General features: G+C 46.6%; 36 non-coding genes across 36 annotated transcripts; all 36 read right to left on the bottom strand.

Moving 5' to 3' along the window:
• Positions 1-445: 445 nt before the first annotated feature.
• Positions 446-518, bottom strand: TRNAV-CAC (transfer RNA valine (anticodon CAC)). Its single transcript has one exon. It is a non-coding gene; the product is annotated as a tRNA-Val (tRNA).
• Positions 519-635: 117 nt separating this feature from the next.
• Positions 636-708, bottom strand: TRNAV-UAC (transfer RNA valine (anticodon UAC)). The gene has a single exon. It is a non-coding gene; the product is annotated as a tRNA-Val (tRNA).
• Positions 709-827: 119 nt separating this feature from the next.
• On the bottom strand, positions 828-900 carry TRNAV-AAC (transfer RNA valine (anticodon AAC)). The gene has a single exon. It is a non-coding gene; the product is annotated as a tRNA-Val (tRNA).
• Positions 901-1498: 598 nt separating this feature from the next.
• Positions 1499-1571, bottom strand: TRNAV-CAC (transfer RNA valine (anticodon CAC)). The gene has a single exon. It is a non-coding gene; the product is annotated as a tRNA-Val (tRNA).
• A 117-nt stretch (positions 1572-1688) lies between these two features.
• Positions 1689-1761, bottom strand: TRNAV-UAC (transfer RNA valine (anticodon UAC)). Its single transcript has one exon. It is a non-coding gene; the product is annotated as a tRNA-Val (tRNA).
• A 119-nt stretch (positions 1762-1880) lies between these two features.
• Positions 1881-1953, bottom strand: TRNAV-AAC (transfer RNA valine (anticodon AAC)). Its single transcript has one exon. It is a non-coding gene; the product is annotated as a tRNA-Val (tRNA).
• Positions 1954-2551: 598 nt separating this feature from the next.
• On the bottom strand, positions 2552-2624 carry TRNAV-CAC (transfer RNA valine (anticodon CAC)). Its single transcript has one exon. It is a non-coding gene; the product is annotated as a tRNA-Val (tRNA).
• Positions 2625-2741: 117 nt separating this feature from the next.
• On the bottom strand, positions 2742-2814 carry TRNAV-UAC (transfer RNA valine (anticodon UAC)). Its single transcript has one exon. It is a non-coding gene; the product is annotated as a tRNA-Val (tRNA).
• A 119-nt stretch (positions 2815-2933) lies between these two features.
• TRNAV-AAC (transfer RNA valine (anticodon AAC)) lies at positions 2934-3006 on the bottom strand. Its single transcript has one exon. It is a non-coding gene; the product is annotated as a tRNA-Val (tRNA).
• A 598-nt stretch (positions 3007-3604) lies between these two features.
• On the bottom strand, positions 3605-3677 carry TRNAV-CAC (transfer RNA valine (anticodon CAC)). The gene has a single exon. It is a non-coding gene; the product is annotated as a tRNA-Val (tRNA).
• Positions 3678-3794: 117 nt separating this feature from the next.
• TRNAV-UAC (transfer RNA valine (anticodon UAC)) lies at positions 3795-3867 on the bottom strand. The gene has a single exon. It is a non-coding gene; the product is annotated as a tRNA-Val (tRNA).
• A 119-nt stretch (positions 3868-3986) lies between these two features.
• Positions 3987-4059, bottom strand: TRNAV-AAC (transfer RNA valine (anticodon AAC)). Its single transcript has one exon. It is a non-coding gene; the product is annotated as a tRNA-Val (tRNA).
• Positions 4060-4657: 598 nt separating this feature from the next.
• Positions 4658-4730, bottom strand: TRNAV-CAC (transfer RNA valine (anticodon CAC)). The gene has a single exon. It is a non-coding gene; the product is annotated as a tRNA-Val (tRNA).
• A 117-nt stretch (positions 4731-4847) lies between these two features.
• On the bottom strand, positions 4848-4920 carry TRNAV-UAC (transfer RNA valine (anticodon UAC)). Its single transcript has one exon. It is a non-coding gene; the product is annotated as a tRNA-Val (tRNA).
• A 119-nt stretch (positions 4921-5039) lies between these two features.
• TRNAV-AAC (transfer RNA valine (anticodon AAC)) lies at positions 5040-5112 on the bottom strand. The gene has a single exon. It is a non-coding gene; the product is annotated as a tRNA-Val (tRNA).
• A 598-nt stretch (positions 5113-5710) lies between these two features.
• On the bottom strand, positions 5711-5783 carry TRNAV-CAC (transfer RNA valine (anticodon CAC)). Its single transcript has one exon. It is a non-coding gene; the product is annotated as a tRNA-Val (tRNA).
• Positions 5784-5900: 117 nt separating this feature from the next.
• TRNAV-UAC (transfer RNA valine (anticodon UAC)) lies at positions 5901-5973 on the bottom strand. The gene has a single exon. It is a non-coding gene; the product is annotated as a tRNA-Val (tRNA).
• A 119-nt stretch (positions 5974-6092) lies between these two features.
• Positions 6093-6165, bottom strand: TRNAV-AAC (transfer RNA valine (anticodon AAC)). The gene has a single exon. It is a non-coding gene; the product is annotated as a tRNA-Val (tRNA).
• Positions 6166-6763: 598 nt separating this feature from the next.
• TRNAV-CAC (transfer RNA valine (anticodon CAC)) lies at positions 6764-6836 on the bottom strand. Its single transcript has one exon. It is a non-coding gene; the product is annotated as a tRNA-Val (tRNA).
• A 117-nt stretch (positions 6837-6953) lies between these two features.
• Positions 6954-7026, bottom strand: TRNAV-UAC (transfer RNA valine (anticodon UAC)). Its single transcript has one exon. It is a non-coding gene; the product is annotated as a tRNA-Val (tRNA).
• Positions 7027-7145: 119 nt separating this feature from the next.
• On the bottom strand, positions 7146-7218 carry TRNAV-AAC (transfer RNA valine (anticodon AAC)). The gene has a single exon. It is a non-coding gene; the product is annotated as a tRNA-Val (tRNA).
• Positions 7219-7816: 598 nt separating this feature from the next.
• TRNAV-CAC (transfer RNA valine (anticodon CAC)) lies at positions 7817-7889 on the bottom strand. Its single transcript has one exon. It is a non-coding gene; the product is annotated as a tRNA-Val (tRNA).
• A 117-nt stretch (positions 7890-8006) lies between these two features.
• TRNAV-UAC (transfer RNA valine (anticodon UAC)) lies at positions 8007-8079 on the bottom strand. The gene has a single exon. It is a non-coding gene; the product is annotated as a tRNA-Val (tRNA).
• A 119-nt stretch (positions 8080-8198) lies between these two features.
• On the bottom strand, positions 8199-8271 carry TRNAV-AAC (transfer RNA valine (anticodon AAC)). Its single transcript has one exon. It is a non-coding gene; the product is annotated as a tRNA-Val (tRNA).
• Positions 8272-8869: 598 nt separating this feature from the next.
• TRNAV-CAC (transfer RNA valine (anticodon CAC)) lies at positions 8870-8942 on the bottom strand. The gene has a single exon. It is a non-coding gene; the product is annotated as a tRNA-Val (tRNA).
• Positions 8943-9059: 117 nt separating this feature from the next.
• On the bottom strand, positions 9060-9132 carry TRNAV-UAC (transfer RNA valine (anticodon UAC)). Its single transcript has one exon. It is a non-coding gene; the product is annotated as a tRNA-Val (tRNA).
• A 119-nt stretch (positions 9133-9251) lies between these two features.
• TRNAV-AAC (transfer RNA valine (anticodon AAC)) lies at positions 9252-9324 on the bottom strand. The gene has a single exon. It is a non-coding gene; the product is annotated as a tRNA-Val (tRNA).
• Positions 9325-9922: 598 nt separating this feature from the next.
• On the bottom strand, positions 9923-9995 carry TRNAV-CAC (transfer RNA valine (anticodon CAC)). The gene has a single exon. It is a non-coding gene; the product is annotated as a tRNA-Val (tRNA).
• Positions 9996-10112: 117 nt separating this feature from the next.
• TRNAV-UAC (transfer RNA valine (anticodon UAC)) lies at positions 10113-10185 on the bottom strand. Its single transcript has one exon. It is a non-coding gene; the product is annotated as a tRNA-Val (tRNA).
• A 119-nt stretch (positions 10186-10304) lies between these two features.
• Positions 10305-10377, bottom strand: TRNAV-AAC (transfer RNA valine (anticodon AAC)). The gene has a single exon. It is a non-coding gene; the product is annotated as a tRNA-Val (tRNA).
• Positions 10378-10975: 598 nt separating this feature from the next.
• TRNAV-CAC (transfer RNA valine (anticodon CAC)) lies at positions 10976-11048 on the bottom strand. The gene has a single exon. It is a non-coding gene; the product is annotated as a tRNA-Val (tRNA).
• A 117-nt stretch (positions 11049-11165) lies between these two features.
• Positions 11166-11238, bottom strand: TRNAV-UAC (transfer RNA valine (anticodon UAC)). The gene has a single exon. It is a non-coding gene; the product is annotated as a tRNA-Val (tRNA).
• Positions 11239-11357: 119 nt separating this feature from the next.
• Positions 11358-11430, bottom strand: TRNAV-AAC (transfer RNA valine (anticodon AAC)). Its single transcript has one exon. It is a non-coding gene; the product is annotated as a tRNA-Val (tRNA).
• A 598-nt stretch (positions 11431-12028) lies between these two features.
• TRNAV-CAC (transfer RNA valine (anticodon CAC)) lies at positions 12029-12101 on the bottom strand. Its single transcript has one exon. It is a non-coding gene; the product is annotated as a tRNA-Val (tRNA).
• Positions 12102-12218: 117 nt separating this feature from the next.
• TRNAV-UAC (transfer RNA valine (anticodon UAC)) lies at positions 12219-12291 on the bottom strand. The gene has a single exon. It is a non-coding gene; the product is annotated as a tRNA-Val (tRNA).
• Positions 12292-12410: 119 nt separating this feature from the next.
• On the bottom strand, positions 12411-12483 carry TRNAV-AAC (transfer RNA valine (anticodon AAC)). The gene has a single exon. It is a non-coding gene; the product is annotated as a tRNA-Val (tRNA).
• Positions 12484-12565: the final 82 nt, after the last annotated feature.

The raw sequence follows: 12565 nt of genomic DNA, 5'->3' as shown, positions 1-12565 counted from the left end.
GAGTCATATACGTCAGCTCTAGCTTTTCTACACCTGTTTCTCAACAGCTCAGCTGAAGATATACACCAATGGTCTTCAGGTTTTCCAGGTCAGCTGACTAGGCAGGAGAGCCAAAGTCCACATTCCCATTGCCTTTGGGTCCAGAAAGTAAGTATATCTAAACACTTAGAGCAATAGGCAGCAGGTTTTGCTGCTCAACTCACATAGGGTCTGCAGTGAAAATTTCCCTGTGTGGGACAAGATAACCAGCTCACCTAAAAGCTTCAAGCAAGGGTTTTCAAGTACTCCTTGTCAACTCACACTCCAGGAGATGAAGAACTGACATTGTGGGGAATGCACGGAAACTCTGACGGAGATGTGCAAATTTCACGTACGGCTGTTACACGGGAAAGGCGTGGGACAAGTGTTGAGTCAACCTATGCGGGAAAAAGTTAAAGGTAAGCATTGTTTCTGCCCGGTTTCGAACCGGGGACCTTTCGCGTGTGAGGCGAATGTGATAACCACTACACTACAGAAACCCTTTCTTGCTAGTTTTTGTGTCTTCCAAGCTGTAGGTCTATGCTAAAGTACAATGGGTGAAAAAAGCAGAGGAAAGCGGCGTAGACTGTGGCTAAAAGCACAAACGAGGTGCATTGTGTTTCTGCCCGGTTTCGAACCGGGGACCTTTCGCGTGTAAGGCGAACGTGATAACCACTACACTACAGAAACCTAATCTTGGGATTTTTTTCGTGTCTTCCAACCTGAAAGTCTATGCTAAAGTACAATGGGTGAAAAAAGCAGCGGAAAGCGGCGTAGACTGTGGCTAAAAGCACAAACGAGGTGCATTGTGTTTCTGCCCGGTTTCGAACCGGGGACCTTTTGCGTGTTAGGCGAACGTGATAACCACTACACTACAGAAACCCACCACGGCTGCCTGCTTTCGGACGTGAGGTCGGAAGCACTGGTCACCTCGTGGGTTACTTTTTGTTTCTGGTTTTTTCATAGCTTGAGTTTCCTTTACCTTCCTTGCAGATTAAAACATTCTCAAAACAGCCGCTACTGCCAAGAAACTGTGAGTCATATACGTCAGCTCTAGCTTTTCTACACCTGTTTCTCAACAGCTCAGCTGAAGATATACACCAATGGTCTTCAGGTTTTCCAGGTCAGCTGACTAGGCAGGAGAGCCAAAGTCCACATTCCCATTGCCTTTGGGTCCAGAAAATAAGTATATCTAAACACTTAGAGCAATAGGCAGCAGGTTTTGCTGCTCAACTCACATAGGGTCTGCAGTGAAAATTTCCCTGTGTGGGACAAGATAACCAGCTCACCTAAAAGCTTCAAGCAAGGGTTTTCAAGTACTCCTTGTCAACTCACACTCCAGGAGATGAAGAACTGACATTGTGGGGAATGCACGGAAACTCTGACGGAGATGTGCAAATTTCACGTACGGCTGTTACACGGGAAAGGCGTGGGACAAGTGTTGAGTCAACCTATGCGGGAAAAAGTTAAAGGTAAGCATTGTTTCTGCCCGGTTTCGAACCGGGGACCTTTCGCGTGTGAGGCGAACGTGATAACCACTACACTACAGAAACCCTTTCTTGCTAGTTTTTGTGTCTTCCAAGCTGTAGGTCTATGCTAAAGTACAATGGGTGAAAAAAGCAGAGGAAAGCGGCGTAGACTGTGGCTAAAAGCACAAACGAGGTGCATTGTGTTTCTGCCCGGTTTCGAACCGGGGACCTTTCGCGTGTAAGGCAAACGTGATAACCACTACACTACAGACACCTAATCTTGGGATTTTTTTCGTGTCTTCCAACCTGAAAGTCTATGCTAAAGTACAATGGGTGAAAAAAGTAGCGGAAAGCGGCGCAGACTGTGGCTAAAAGAACAAATGAGGTGCATTGTGTTTCTGCCCGGTTTCGAACCGGGGACCTTTCGCGTGTTAGGCGAACGTGATAACCACTACACTACAGAAACCCACCACGGCTGCCTGCTTTCGGACGTGAGGTCGGAAGCACTGGTCACCTCGTGGGTTACTTTTTGTTTCTGGCTTTTTCATAGCTTGAGTTTCCTTTACCTTCCTTGCAGATTAAAACATTCTCAAAACAGCCGCTACTGCCAAGAAACTGTGAGTCATATACGTCAGCTCTAGCTTTTCTACACCTGTTTCTCAACAGCTCAGCTGAAGATATACACCAATGGTCTTCAGGTTTTCCAGGTCAGCTGACTAGGCAGGAGAGCCAAAGTCCACATTCCCATTGCCTTTGGGTCCAGAAAGTAAGTATATCTAAACACTTAGAGCAATAGGCAGCAGGTTTTGCTGCTCAACTCACATAGGGTCTGCAGTGAAAATTTCCCTGTGTGGGACAAGATAACCAGCTCACCTAAAAGCTTCAAGCAAGGGTTTTCAAGTACTCCTTGTCAACTCACACTCCAGGAGATGAAGAACTGACATTGTGGGGAATGCACGGAAACTCTGACGGAGATGTGCAAATTTCACGTACGGCTGTTACACGGGAAAGGCGTGGGACAAGTGTTGAGTCAACCTATGCGGGAAAAAGTTAAAGGTAAGCATTGTTTCTGCCCGGTTTCGAACCGGGGACCTTTCGCGTGTGAGGCGAACGTGATAACCACTACACTACAGAAACCCTTTCTTGCTAGTTTTTGTGTCTTCCAAGCTGTAGGTCTATGCTAAAGTACAATGGGTGAAAAAAGCAGAGGAAAGCGGCGTAGACTGTGGCTAAAAGCACAAACGAGGTGCATTGTGTTTCTGCCCGGTTTCGTACCGGGGACCTTTCGCGTGTAAGGCGAACGTGATAACCACTAAACTACAGAAACCTAATCTTGGGATTTTTTTCGTGTCTTCCAACCTGAAAGTCTATGCTAAAGTACAATGGGTGAAAAAAGTAGCGGAAAGCGGCGCAGACTGTGGCTAAAAGAACAAATGAGGTGCATTGTGTTTCTGCCCGGTTTCGAACCGGGGACCTTTCGCGTGTTAGGCGAACGTGATAACCACTACACTACAGAAACCCACCACGGCTGCCTGCTTTCAGACGTGAGGTCGGAAGCACTGGTCACCTCGTGGGTTACTTTTTGTTTCTGGTTTTTTCATAGCTTGAGTTTCCTTTACCTTCCTTGCAGATTAAAACATTCTCAAAACAGCCGCTACTGCCAAGAAACTGTGAGTCATATACGTCAGCTCTAGCTTTTCTACACCTGTTTCTCAACAGCTCAGCTGAAGATATACACCAATGGTCTTCAGGTTTTCCAGGTCAGCTGACTAGGCAGGAGAGCCAAAGTCCACATTCCCATTGCCTTTGGGTCCAGAAAGTAAGTATATCTAAACACTTAGAGCAATAGGCAGCAGGTTTTGCTGCTCAACTCACATAGGGTCTGCAGTGAAAATTTCCCTGTGTGGGACAAGATAACCAGCTCACCTAAAAGCTTCAAGCAAGGGTTTTCAAGTACTCCTTGTCAACTCACACTCCAGGAGATGAAGAACTGACATTGTGGGGAATGCACGGAAACTCTGACGGAGATGTGCAAATTTCACGTACGGCTGTTACACGGGAAAGGCGTGGGACAAGTGTTGAGTCAACCTATGCGGGAAAAAGTTAAAGGTAAGCATTGTTTCTGCCCGGTTTCGAACCGGGGACCTTTCGCGTGTGAGGCGAACGTGATAACCACTACACTACAGAAACCCTTTCTTGCTAGTTTTTGTGTCTTCCAAGCTGTAGGTCTATGCTAAAGTACAATGGGTGAAAAAAGCAGAGGAAAGCGGCGTAGACTGTGGCTAAAAGCACAAACGAGGTGCATTGTGTTTCTGCCCGGTTTCGAACCGGGGACCTTTCGCGTGTAAGGCGAACGTGATAACCACTACACTACAGACACCTAATCTTGGGATTTTTTTCGTGTCTTCCAACCTGAAAGTCTATGCTAAAGTACAATGGGTGAAAAAAGTAGCGGAAAGCGGCGCAGACTGTGGCTAAAAGAACAAATGAGGTGCATTGTGTTTCTGCCCGGTTTCGAACCGGGGACCTTTCGCGTGTTAGGCGAACGTGATAACCACTACACTACAGAAACCCACCACGGCTGCCTGCTTTCGGACGTGAGGTCGGAAGCACTGGTCACCTCGTGGGTTACTTTTTGTTTCTGGTTTTTTCATAGCTTGAGTTTCCTTTACCTTCCTTGCAGATTAAAACATTCTCAAAACAGCCGCTACTGCCAAGAAACTGTGAGTCATATACGTCAGCTCTAGCTTTTCTACACCTGTTTCTCAACAGCTCAGCTGAAGATATACACCAATGGTCTTCAGGTTTTCCAGGTCAGCTGACTAGGCAGGAGAGCCAAAGTCCACATTCCCATTGCCTTTGGGTCCAGAAAGTAAGTATATCTAAACACTTAGAGCAATAGGCAGCAGGTTTTGCTGCTCAACTCACATAGGGTCTGCAGTGAAAATTTCCCTGTGTGGAACAAGATAACCAGCTCACCTAAAAGCTTCAAGCAAGGGTTTTCAAGTACTCCTTGTCAACTCACACTCCAGGAGATGAAGAACTGACATTGTGGGGAATGCACGGAAACTCTGACGGAGATGTGCAAATTTCACATACGGCTGTTACACGGGAAAGGCGTGGGACAAGTGTTGAGTCAACCTATGCGGGAAAAAGTTAAAGGTAAGCATTGTTTCTGCCCGGTTTCGAACCGGGGACCTTTCGCGTGTGAGGCGAACGTGATAACCACTACACTACAGAAACCCATTCTTGCTAGTTTTTGTGTCTTCCAAGCTGTAGGTCTATGCTAAAGTACAATGGGTGAAAAAAGCAGAGGAAAGCGGCGTAGACTGTGGCTAAAAGCACAAATGAGGTGCATTGTGTTTCTGCCCGGTTTCGAACTGGGGACCTTTCGCGTGTAAGGCGAACGTGATAACCACTACACTACAGAAACCTAATCTTGGGATTTTTTTTGTGTCTTCCAACCTGAAAGTCTATGCTAAAGTACAATGGGTGAAAAAATCAGCGGAAAGCGGCGTAGACTGTGGCTAAAAGCACAAACGAGGTGCATTGTGTTTCTGCCCGGTTTCGAACCGGGGACCTTTCGCGTGTTAGGCGAACGTGATAACCACTACACTACAGAAACCCACCACGGCTGCCTGCTTTCGGACGTGAGGTCGGAAGCACTGGTCACCTCGTGGGTTACTTTTTGTTTCTGGCTTTTTCATAGCTTGAGTTTCCTTTACCTTCCTTGCAGATTAAAACATTCTCAAAACAGCCGCTACTGCCAAGAAACTGTGAGTCATATACGTCAGCTCTAGCTTTTCTACACCTGTTTCTCAACAGCTCAGCTGAAGATATACACCAATGGTCTTCAGGTTTTCCAGGTCAGCTGACTAGGCAGGAGAGCCAAAGTCCACATTCCCATTGCCTTTGGGTCCAGAAAGTAAGTATATCTAAACACTTAGAGCAATAGGCAGCAGGTTTTGCTGCTCAACTCACATAGGGTCTGCAGTGAAAATTTCCCTGTGTGGGACAAGATAACCAGCTCACCTAAAAGCTTCAAGCAAGGGTTTTCAAGTACTCCTTGTCAACTCACACTCCAGGAGATGAAGAACTGACATTGTGGGGAATGCACGGAAACTCTGACGGAGATGTGCAAATTTCACGTACGGCTGTTACACGGGAAAGGCGTGGGACAAGTGTTGAGTCAACCTATGCGGGAAAAAGTTAAAGGTAAGCATTGTTTCTGCCCGGTTTCGAACCGGGGACCTTTCGCGTGTGAGGCGAACGTGATAACCACTACACTACAGAAACCCTTTCTTGCTAGTTTTTGTGTCTTCCAAGCTGTAGGTCTATGCTAAAGTACAATGGGTGAAAAAAGCAGAGGAAAGCGGCGTAGACTGTGGCTAAAAGCACAAATGAGGTGCATTGTGTTTCTGCCCGGTTTCGAACCGGGGACCTTTCGCGTGTAAGGCGAACGTGATAACCACTACACTACAGAAACCTAATCTTGGGATTTTTTTCGTGTCTTCCAACCTGAAAGTCTATGCTAAAGTACAATGGGTGAAAAAAGCAGCGGAAAGCGGCGTAGACTGTGGCTAAAAGCACAAACGAGGTGCATTGTGTTTCTGCCCGGTTTCGAACCGGGGACCTTTTGCGTGTTAGGCAAACGTGATAACCACTACACTACAGAAACCCACCACGGCTGCCTGCTTTCAGACGTGAGGTCGGAAGCACTGGTCACCTCGTGGGTTACTTTTTGTTTCTGTTTTTTTCATAGCTTGAGTTTTCTTTACCTTCCTTGCAGATTAAAACATTCTCAAAACAGCCGCTACTGCCAAGAAACTGTGAGTCATATACGTCAGCTCTAGCTTTTCTACACCTGTTTCTCAACAGCTCAGCTGAAGATATACACCAATGGTCTTCAGGTTTTCCAGGTCAGCTGACTAGGCAGGAGAGCCAAAGTCCACATTCCCATTGCCTTTGGGTCCAGAAAGTAAGTATATCTAAACACTTAGAGCAATAGGCAGCAGGTTTTGCTGCTCAACTCACATAGGGTCTGCAGTGAAAATTTCCCTGTGTGGGACAAGATAACCAGCTCACCTAAAAGCTTCAAGCAAGGGTTTTCAAGTACTCCTTGTCAACTCACACTCCAGGAGATGAAGAACTGACATTGTGGGGAATGCACGGAAACTCTGACGGAGATGTGCAAATTTCACATACGGCTGTTACACGGGAAAGGCGTGGGACAAGTGTTGAGTCAACCTATGCGGGAAAAAGTTAAAGGTAAGCATTGTTTCTGCCCGGTTTCGAACCGGGGACCTTTCGCGTGTGAGGCGAACGTGATAACCACTACACTACAGAAACCCATTCTTGCTAGTTTTTGTGTCTTCCAAGCTGTAGGTCTATGCTAAAGTACAATGGGTGAAAAAAGCAGAGGAAAGCGGCGTAGACTGTGGCTAAAAGCACAAATGAGGTGCATTGTGTTTCTGCCCGGTTTCGAACTGGGGACCTTTCGCGTGTAAGGCGAACGTGATAACCACTACACTACAGAAACCTAATCTTGGGATTTTTTTTGTGTCTTCCAACCTGAAAGTCTATGCTAAAGTACAATGGGTGAAAAAATCAGCGGAAAGCGGCGTAGACTGTGGCTAAAAGCACAAACGAGGTGCATTGTGTTTCTGCCCGGTTTCGAACCGGGGACCTTTCGCGTGTTAGGCGAACGTGATAACCACTACACTACAGAAACCCACCACGGCTGCCTGCTTTCGGACGTGAGGTCGGAAGCACTGGTCACCTCGTGGGTTACTTTTTGTTTCTGGCTTTTTCATAGCTTGAGTTTCCTTTACCTTCCTTGCAGATTAAAACATTCTCAAAACAGCCGCTACTGCCAAGAAACTGTGAGTCATATACGTCAGCTCTAGCTTTTCTACACCTGTTTCTCAACAGCTCAGCTGAAGATATACACCAATGGTCTTCAGGTTTTCCAGGTCAGCTGACTAGGCAGGAGAGCCAAAGTCCACATTCCCATTGCCTTTGGGTCCAGAAAGTAAGTATATCTAAACACTTAGAGCAATAGGCAGCAGGTTTTGCTGCTCAACTCACATAGGGTCTGCAGTGAAAATTTCCCTGTGTGGGACAAGATAACCAGCTCACCTAAAAGCTTCAAGCAAGGGTTTTCAAGTACTCCTTGTCAACTCACACTCCAGGAGATGAAGAACTGACATTGTGGGGAATGCACGGAAACTCTGACGGAGATGTGCAAATTTCACGTACGGCTGTTACACGGGAAAGGCGTGGGACAAGTGTTGAGTCAACCTATGCGGGAAAAAGTTAAAGGTAAGCATTGTTTCTGCCCGGTTTCGAACCGGGGACCTTTCGCGTGTGAGGCGAACGTGATAACCACTACACTACAGAAACCCTTTCTTGCTAGTTTTTGTGTCTTCCAAGCTGTAGGTCTATGCTAAAGTACAATGGGTGAAAAAAGCAGAGGAAAGCGGCGTAGACTGTGGCTAAAAGCACAAATGAGGTGCATTGTGTTTCTGCCCGGTTTCGAACCGGGGACCTTTCGCGTGTAAGGCGAACGTGATAACCACTACACTACAGAAACCTAATCTTGGGATTTTTTTCGTGTCTTCCAACCTGAAAGTCTATGCTAAAGTACAATGGGTGAAAAAAGCAGCGGAAAGCGGCGTAGACTGTGGCTAAAAGCACAAACGAGGTGCATTGTGTTTCTGCCCGGTTTCGAACCGGGGACCTTTTGCGTGTTAGGCAAACGTGATAACCACTACACTACAGAAACCCACCACGGCTGCCTGCTTTCAGACGTGAGGTTGGAAGCACTGGTCACCTCGTGGGTTACTTTTTGTTTCTGGCTTTTTCATAGCTTGAGTTTCCTTTACCTTCCTTGCAGATTAAAACATTCTCAAAACAGCCGCTACTGCCAAGAAACTGTGAGTCATATACGTCAGCTCTAGCTTTTCTACACCTGTTTCTCAACAGCTCAGCTGAAGATATACACCAATGGTCTTCAGGTTTTCCAGGTCAGCTGACTAGGCAGGAGAGCCAAAGTCCACATTCCCATTGCCTTTGGGTCCAGAAAGTAAGTATATCTAAACACTTAGAGCAATAGGCAGCAGGTTTTGCTGCTCAACTCACATAGGGTCTGCAGTGAAAATTTCCCTGTGTGGGACAAGATAACCAGCTCACCTAAAAGCTTCAAGCAAGGGTTTTCAAGTACTCCTTGTCAACTCACACTCCAGGAGATGAAGAACTGACATTGTGGGGAATGCACAGAAACTCTGATGGAGATGTGCAAATTTCACGTACGGCTGTTACACGGGAAAGGCGTGGGACAAGTGTTGAGTCAACCTATGCGGGAAAAAGTTAAAGGTAAGCATTGTTTCTGCCCGGTTTCGAACCGGGGACCTTTCGCGTGTGAGGCGAACGTGATAACCACTACACTACAGAAACCCTTTCTTGCTAGTTTTTGTGTCTTCCAAGCTGTAGGTCTATGCTAAAGTACAATGGGTGAAAAAAGCAGAGGAAAGCGGCGTAGACTGTGGCTAAAAGCACAAATGAGGTGCATTGTGTTTCTGCCCGGTTTCGAACCGGGGACCTTTCGCGTGTAAGGCGAACGTGATAACCACTACACTACAGAAACCTAATCTTGGGATTTTTTTCGTGTCTTCCAACCTGAAAGTCTATGCTAAAGTACAATGGGTGAAAAAAGCAGCGGAAAGCGGCGTAGACTGTGGCTAAAAGCACAAACGAGGTGCATTGTGTTTCTGCCCGGTTTCGAACCGGGGACCTTTTGCGTGTTAGGCAAACGTGATAACCACTACACTACAGAAACCCACCACGGCTGCCTGCTTTCAGACGTGAGGTCGGAAGCACTGGTCACCTCGTGGGTTACTTTTTGTTTCTGTTTTTTTCATAGCTTGAGTTTCCTTTACCTTCCTTGCAGATTAAAACATTCTCAAAACAGCCGCTACTGCCAAGAAACTGTGAGTCATATACGTCAGCTCTAGCTTTTCTACACCTGTTTCTCAACAGCTCAGCTGAAGATATACACCAATGGTCTTCAGGTTTTCCAGGTCAGCTGACTAGGCAGGAGAGCCAAAGTCCACATTCCCATTGCCTTTGGGTCCAGAAAGTAAGTATATCTAAACACTTAGAGCAATAGGCAGCAGGTTTTGCTGCTCAACTCACATAGGGTCTGCAGTGAAAATTTCCCTGTGTGGGACAAGATAACCAGCTCACCTAAAAGCTTCAAGCAAGGGTTTTCAAGTACTCCTTGTCAACTCACACTCCAGGAGATGAAGAACTGACATTGTGGGGAATGCACGGAAACTCTGACGGAGATGTGCAAATTTCACGTACGGCTGTTACACGGGAAAGGCGTGGGACAAGTGTTGAGTCAACCTATGCGGGAAAAAGTTAAAGGTAAGCATTGTTTCTGCCTGGTTTCGAACCGGGGACCTTTCGCGTGTGAGGCGAATGTGATAACCACTACACTACAGAAACCCTTTCTTGCTAGTTTTTGTGTCTTCCAAGCTGTAGGTCTATGCTAAAGTACAATGGGTGAAAAAAGCAGAGGAAAGCGGCGTAGACTGTGGCTAAAAGCACAAACGAGGTGCATTGTGTTTCTGCCCGGTTTCGAACCGGGGACCTTTCGCGTGTAAGGCGAACTTGATAACCACTACACTACAGAAACCTAATCTTGGGATTTTTTTCGTGTCTTCCAACCTGAAAGTCTATGCTAAAGTACAATGGGTGAAAAAAGCAGCGGAAAGCGGCGTAGACTGTGGCTAAAAGCACAAACGAGGTGCATTGTGTTTCTGCCCGGTTTCGAACCGGGGACCTTTTGCGTGTTAGGCGAACGTGATAACCACTACACTACAGAAACCCACCACGGCTGCCTGCTTTCAGACGTGAGGTCGGAAGCACTGGTCACCTCGTGGGTTACTTTTTGTTTCTGTTTTTTTCATAGCTTGAGTTTCCTTTACCTTCCTTGCAGATTAAAACATTCTCAAAACAGCCGCTACTGCCAAGAAACTGTGAGTCATATACGTCAGCTCTAGCTTTTCTACACCTGTTTCTCAACAGCTCAGCTGAAGATATACACCAATGGTCTTCAGGTTTTCCAGGTCAGCTGACTAGGCAGGAGAGCCAAAGTCCACATTCCCATTGCCTTTGGGTCCAGAAAGTAAGTATATCTAAACACTTAGAGCAATAGGCAGCAGGTTTTGCTGCTCAACTCACATAGGGTCTGCAGTGAAAATTTCCCTGTGTGGGACAAGATAACCAGCTCACCTAAAAGCTTCAAGCAAGGGTTTTCAAGTACTCCTTGTCAACTCACACTCCAGGAGATGAAGAACTGACATTGTGGGGAATGCACGGAAACTCTGATGGAGATGTGCAAATTTCACGTACGGCTGTTACACGGGAAAGGCGTGGGACAAGTGTTGAGTCAACCTATGCGGGAAAAAGTTAAAGGTAAGCATTGTTTCTGCCCGGTTTCGAACCGGGGACCTTTCGCGTGTGAGGCGAACGTGATAACCACTACACTACAGAAACCCTTTCTTGCTAGTTTTTGTGTCTTCCAAGCTGTAGGTCTATGCTAAAGTACAATGGGTGAAAAAAGCAGAGGAAAGCGGCGTAGACTGTGGCTAAAAGCACAAATGAGGTGCATTGTGTTTCTGCCCGGTTTCGAACCGGGGACCTTTCGCGTGTAAGGCGAACGTGATAACCACTACACTACAGAAACCTAATCTTGGGATTTTTTTCGTGTCTTCCAACCTGAAAGTCTATGCTAAAGTACAATGGGTGAAAAAAGCAGCGGAAAGCGGCGTAGACTGTGGCTAAAAGCACAAACGAGGTGCATTGTGTTTCTGCCCGGTTTCGAACCGGGGACCTTTTGCGTGTTAGGCGAACGTGATAACCACTACACTACAGAAACCCACCACGGCTGCCTGCTTTCAGACGTGAGGTCGGAAGCACTGGTCACCTCGTGGGTTACTTTTTGTTTCTGGTTTTTTCATAGCTTGAGTTTCCTTTACCTTCCTTGCAGATTAAAACATTCTCAAAACAGCCGCTACTGCCAAGAAACTGTGAGTCATATACGTCAGCTCTAGCTTTTCTACACCTGTTTCTCAACAGCTCAGCTGAAGATATACACCAATGGTCTTCAGGTTTTCCAGGTCAGCTGACTAGGCAGGAGAGCCAAAGTCCACATTCCCATTGCCTTTGGGTCCAGAAAGTAAGTATATCTAAACACTTAGAGCAATAGGCAGCAGGTTTTGCTGCTCAACTCACATAGGGTCTGCAGTGAAAATTTCCCTGTGTGGGACAAGATAACCAGCTCACCTAAAAGCTTCAAGCAAGGGTTTTCAAGTACTCCTTGTCAACTCACACTCCAGGAGATGAAGAACTGACATTGTGGGGAATGCACGGAAACTCTGATGGAGATGTGCAAATTTCACGTACGGCTGTTACACGGGAAAGGCGTGGGACAAGTGTTGAGTCAACCTATGCGGGAAAAAGTTAAAGGTAAGCATTGTTTCTGCCCGGTTTCGAACCGGGGACCTTTCGCGTGTGAGGCGAACGTGATAACCACTACACTACAGAAACCCTTTCTTGCTAGTTTTTGTGTCTTCCAAGCTGTAGGTCTATGCTAAAGTACAATGGGTGAAAAAAGCAGAGGAAAGCGGCGTAGACTGTGGCTAAAAGCACAAATGAGGTGCATTGTGTTTCTGCCCGGTTTCGAACCGGGGACCTTTCGCGTGTAAGGCGAACGTGATAACCACTACACTACAGAAACCTAATCTTGGGATTTTTTTCGTGTCTTCCAACCTGAAAGTCTATGCTAAAGTACAATGGGTGAAAAAAGCAGCGGAAAGCGGCGTAGACTGTGGCTAAAAGCACAAACGAGGTGCATTGTGTTTCTGCCCGGTTTCGAACCGGGGACCTTTTGCGTGTTAGGCAAACGTGATAACCACTACACTACAGAAACCCACCACGGCTGCCTGCTTTCAGACGTGAGGTCGGAAGCACTGGTCACCTCGTGGGTTACTTTTTGTTTCTGTTTTTTTCAT

This window comes from Staurois parvus, unplaced genomic scaffold (assembly GCF_062004578.1).
Source record: "Staurois parvus isolate SC_StPar_1 unplaced genomic scaffold, SC_StPar_1.0 ptg000025l, whole genome shotgun sequence".
NCBI lineage: Eukaryota > Metazoa > Chordata > Amphibia > Anura > Ranidae > Staurois > Staurois parvus.
The sequence above is the reverse complement of the archived record's forward strand: the minus strand, read 5'-3'. Positions and strand labels throughout refer to the sequence as shown.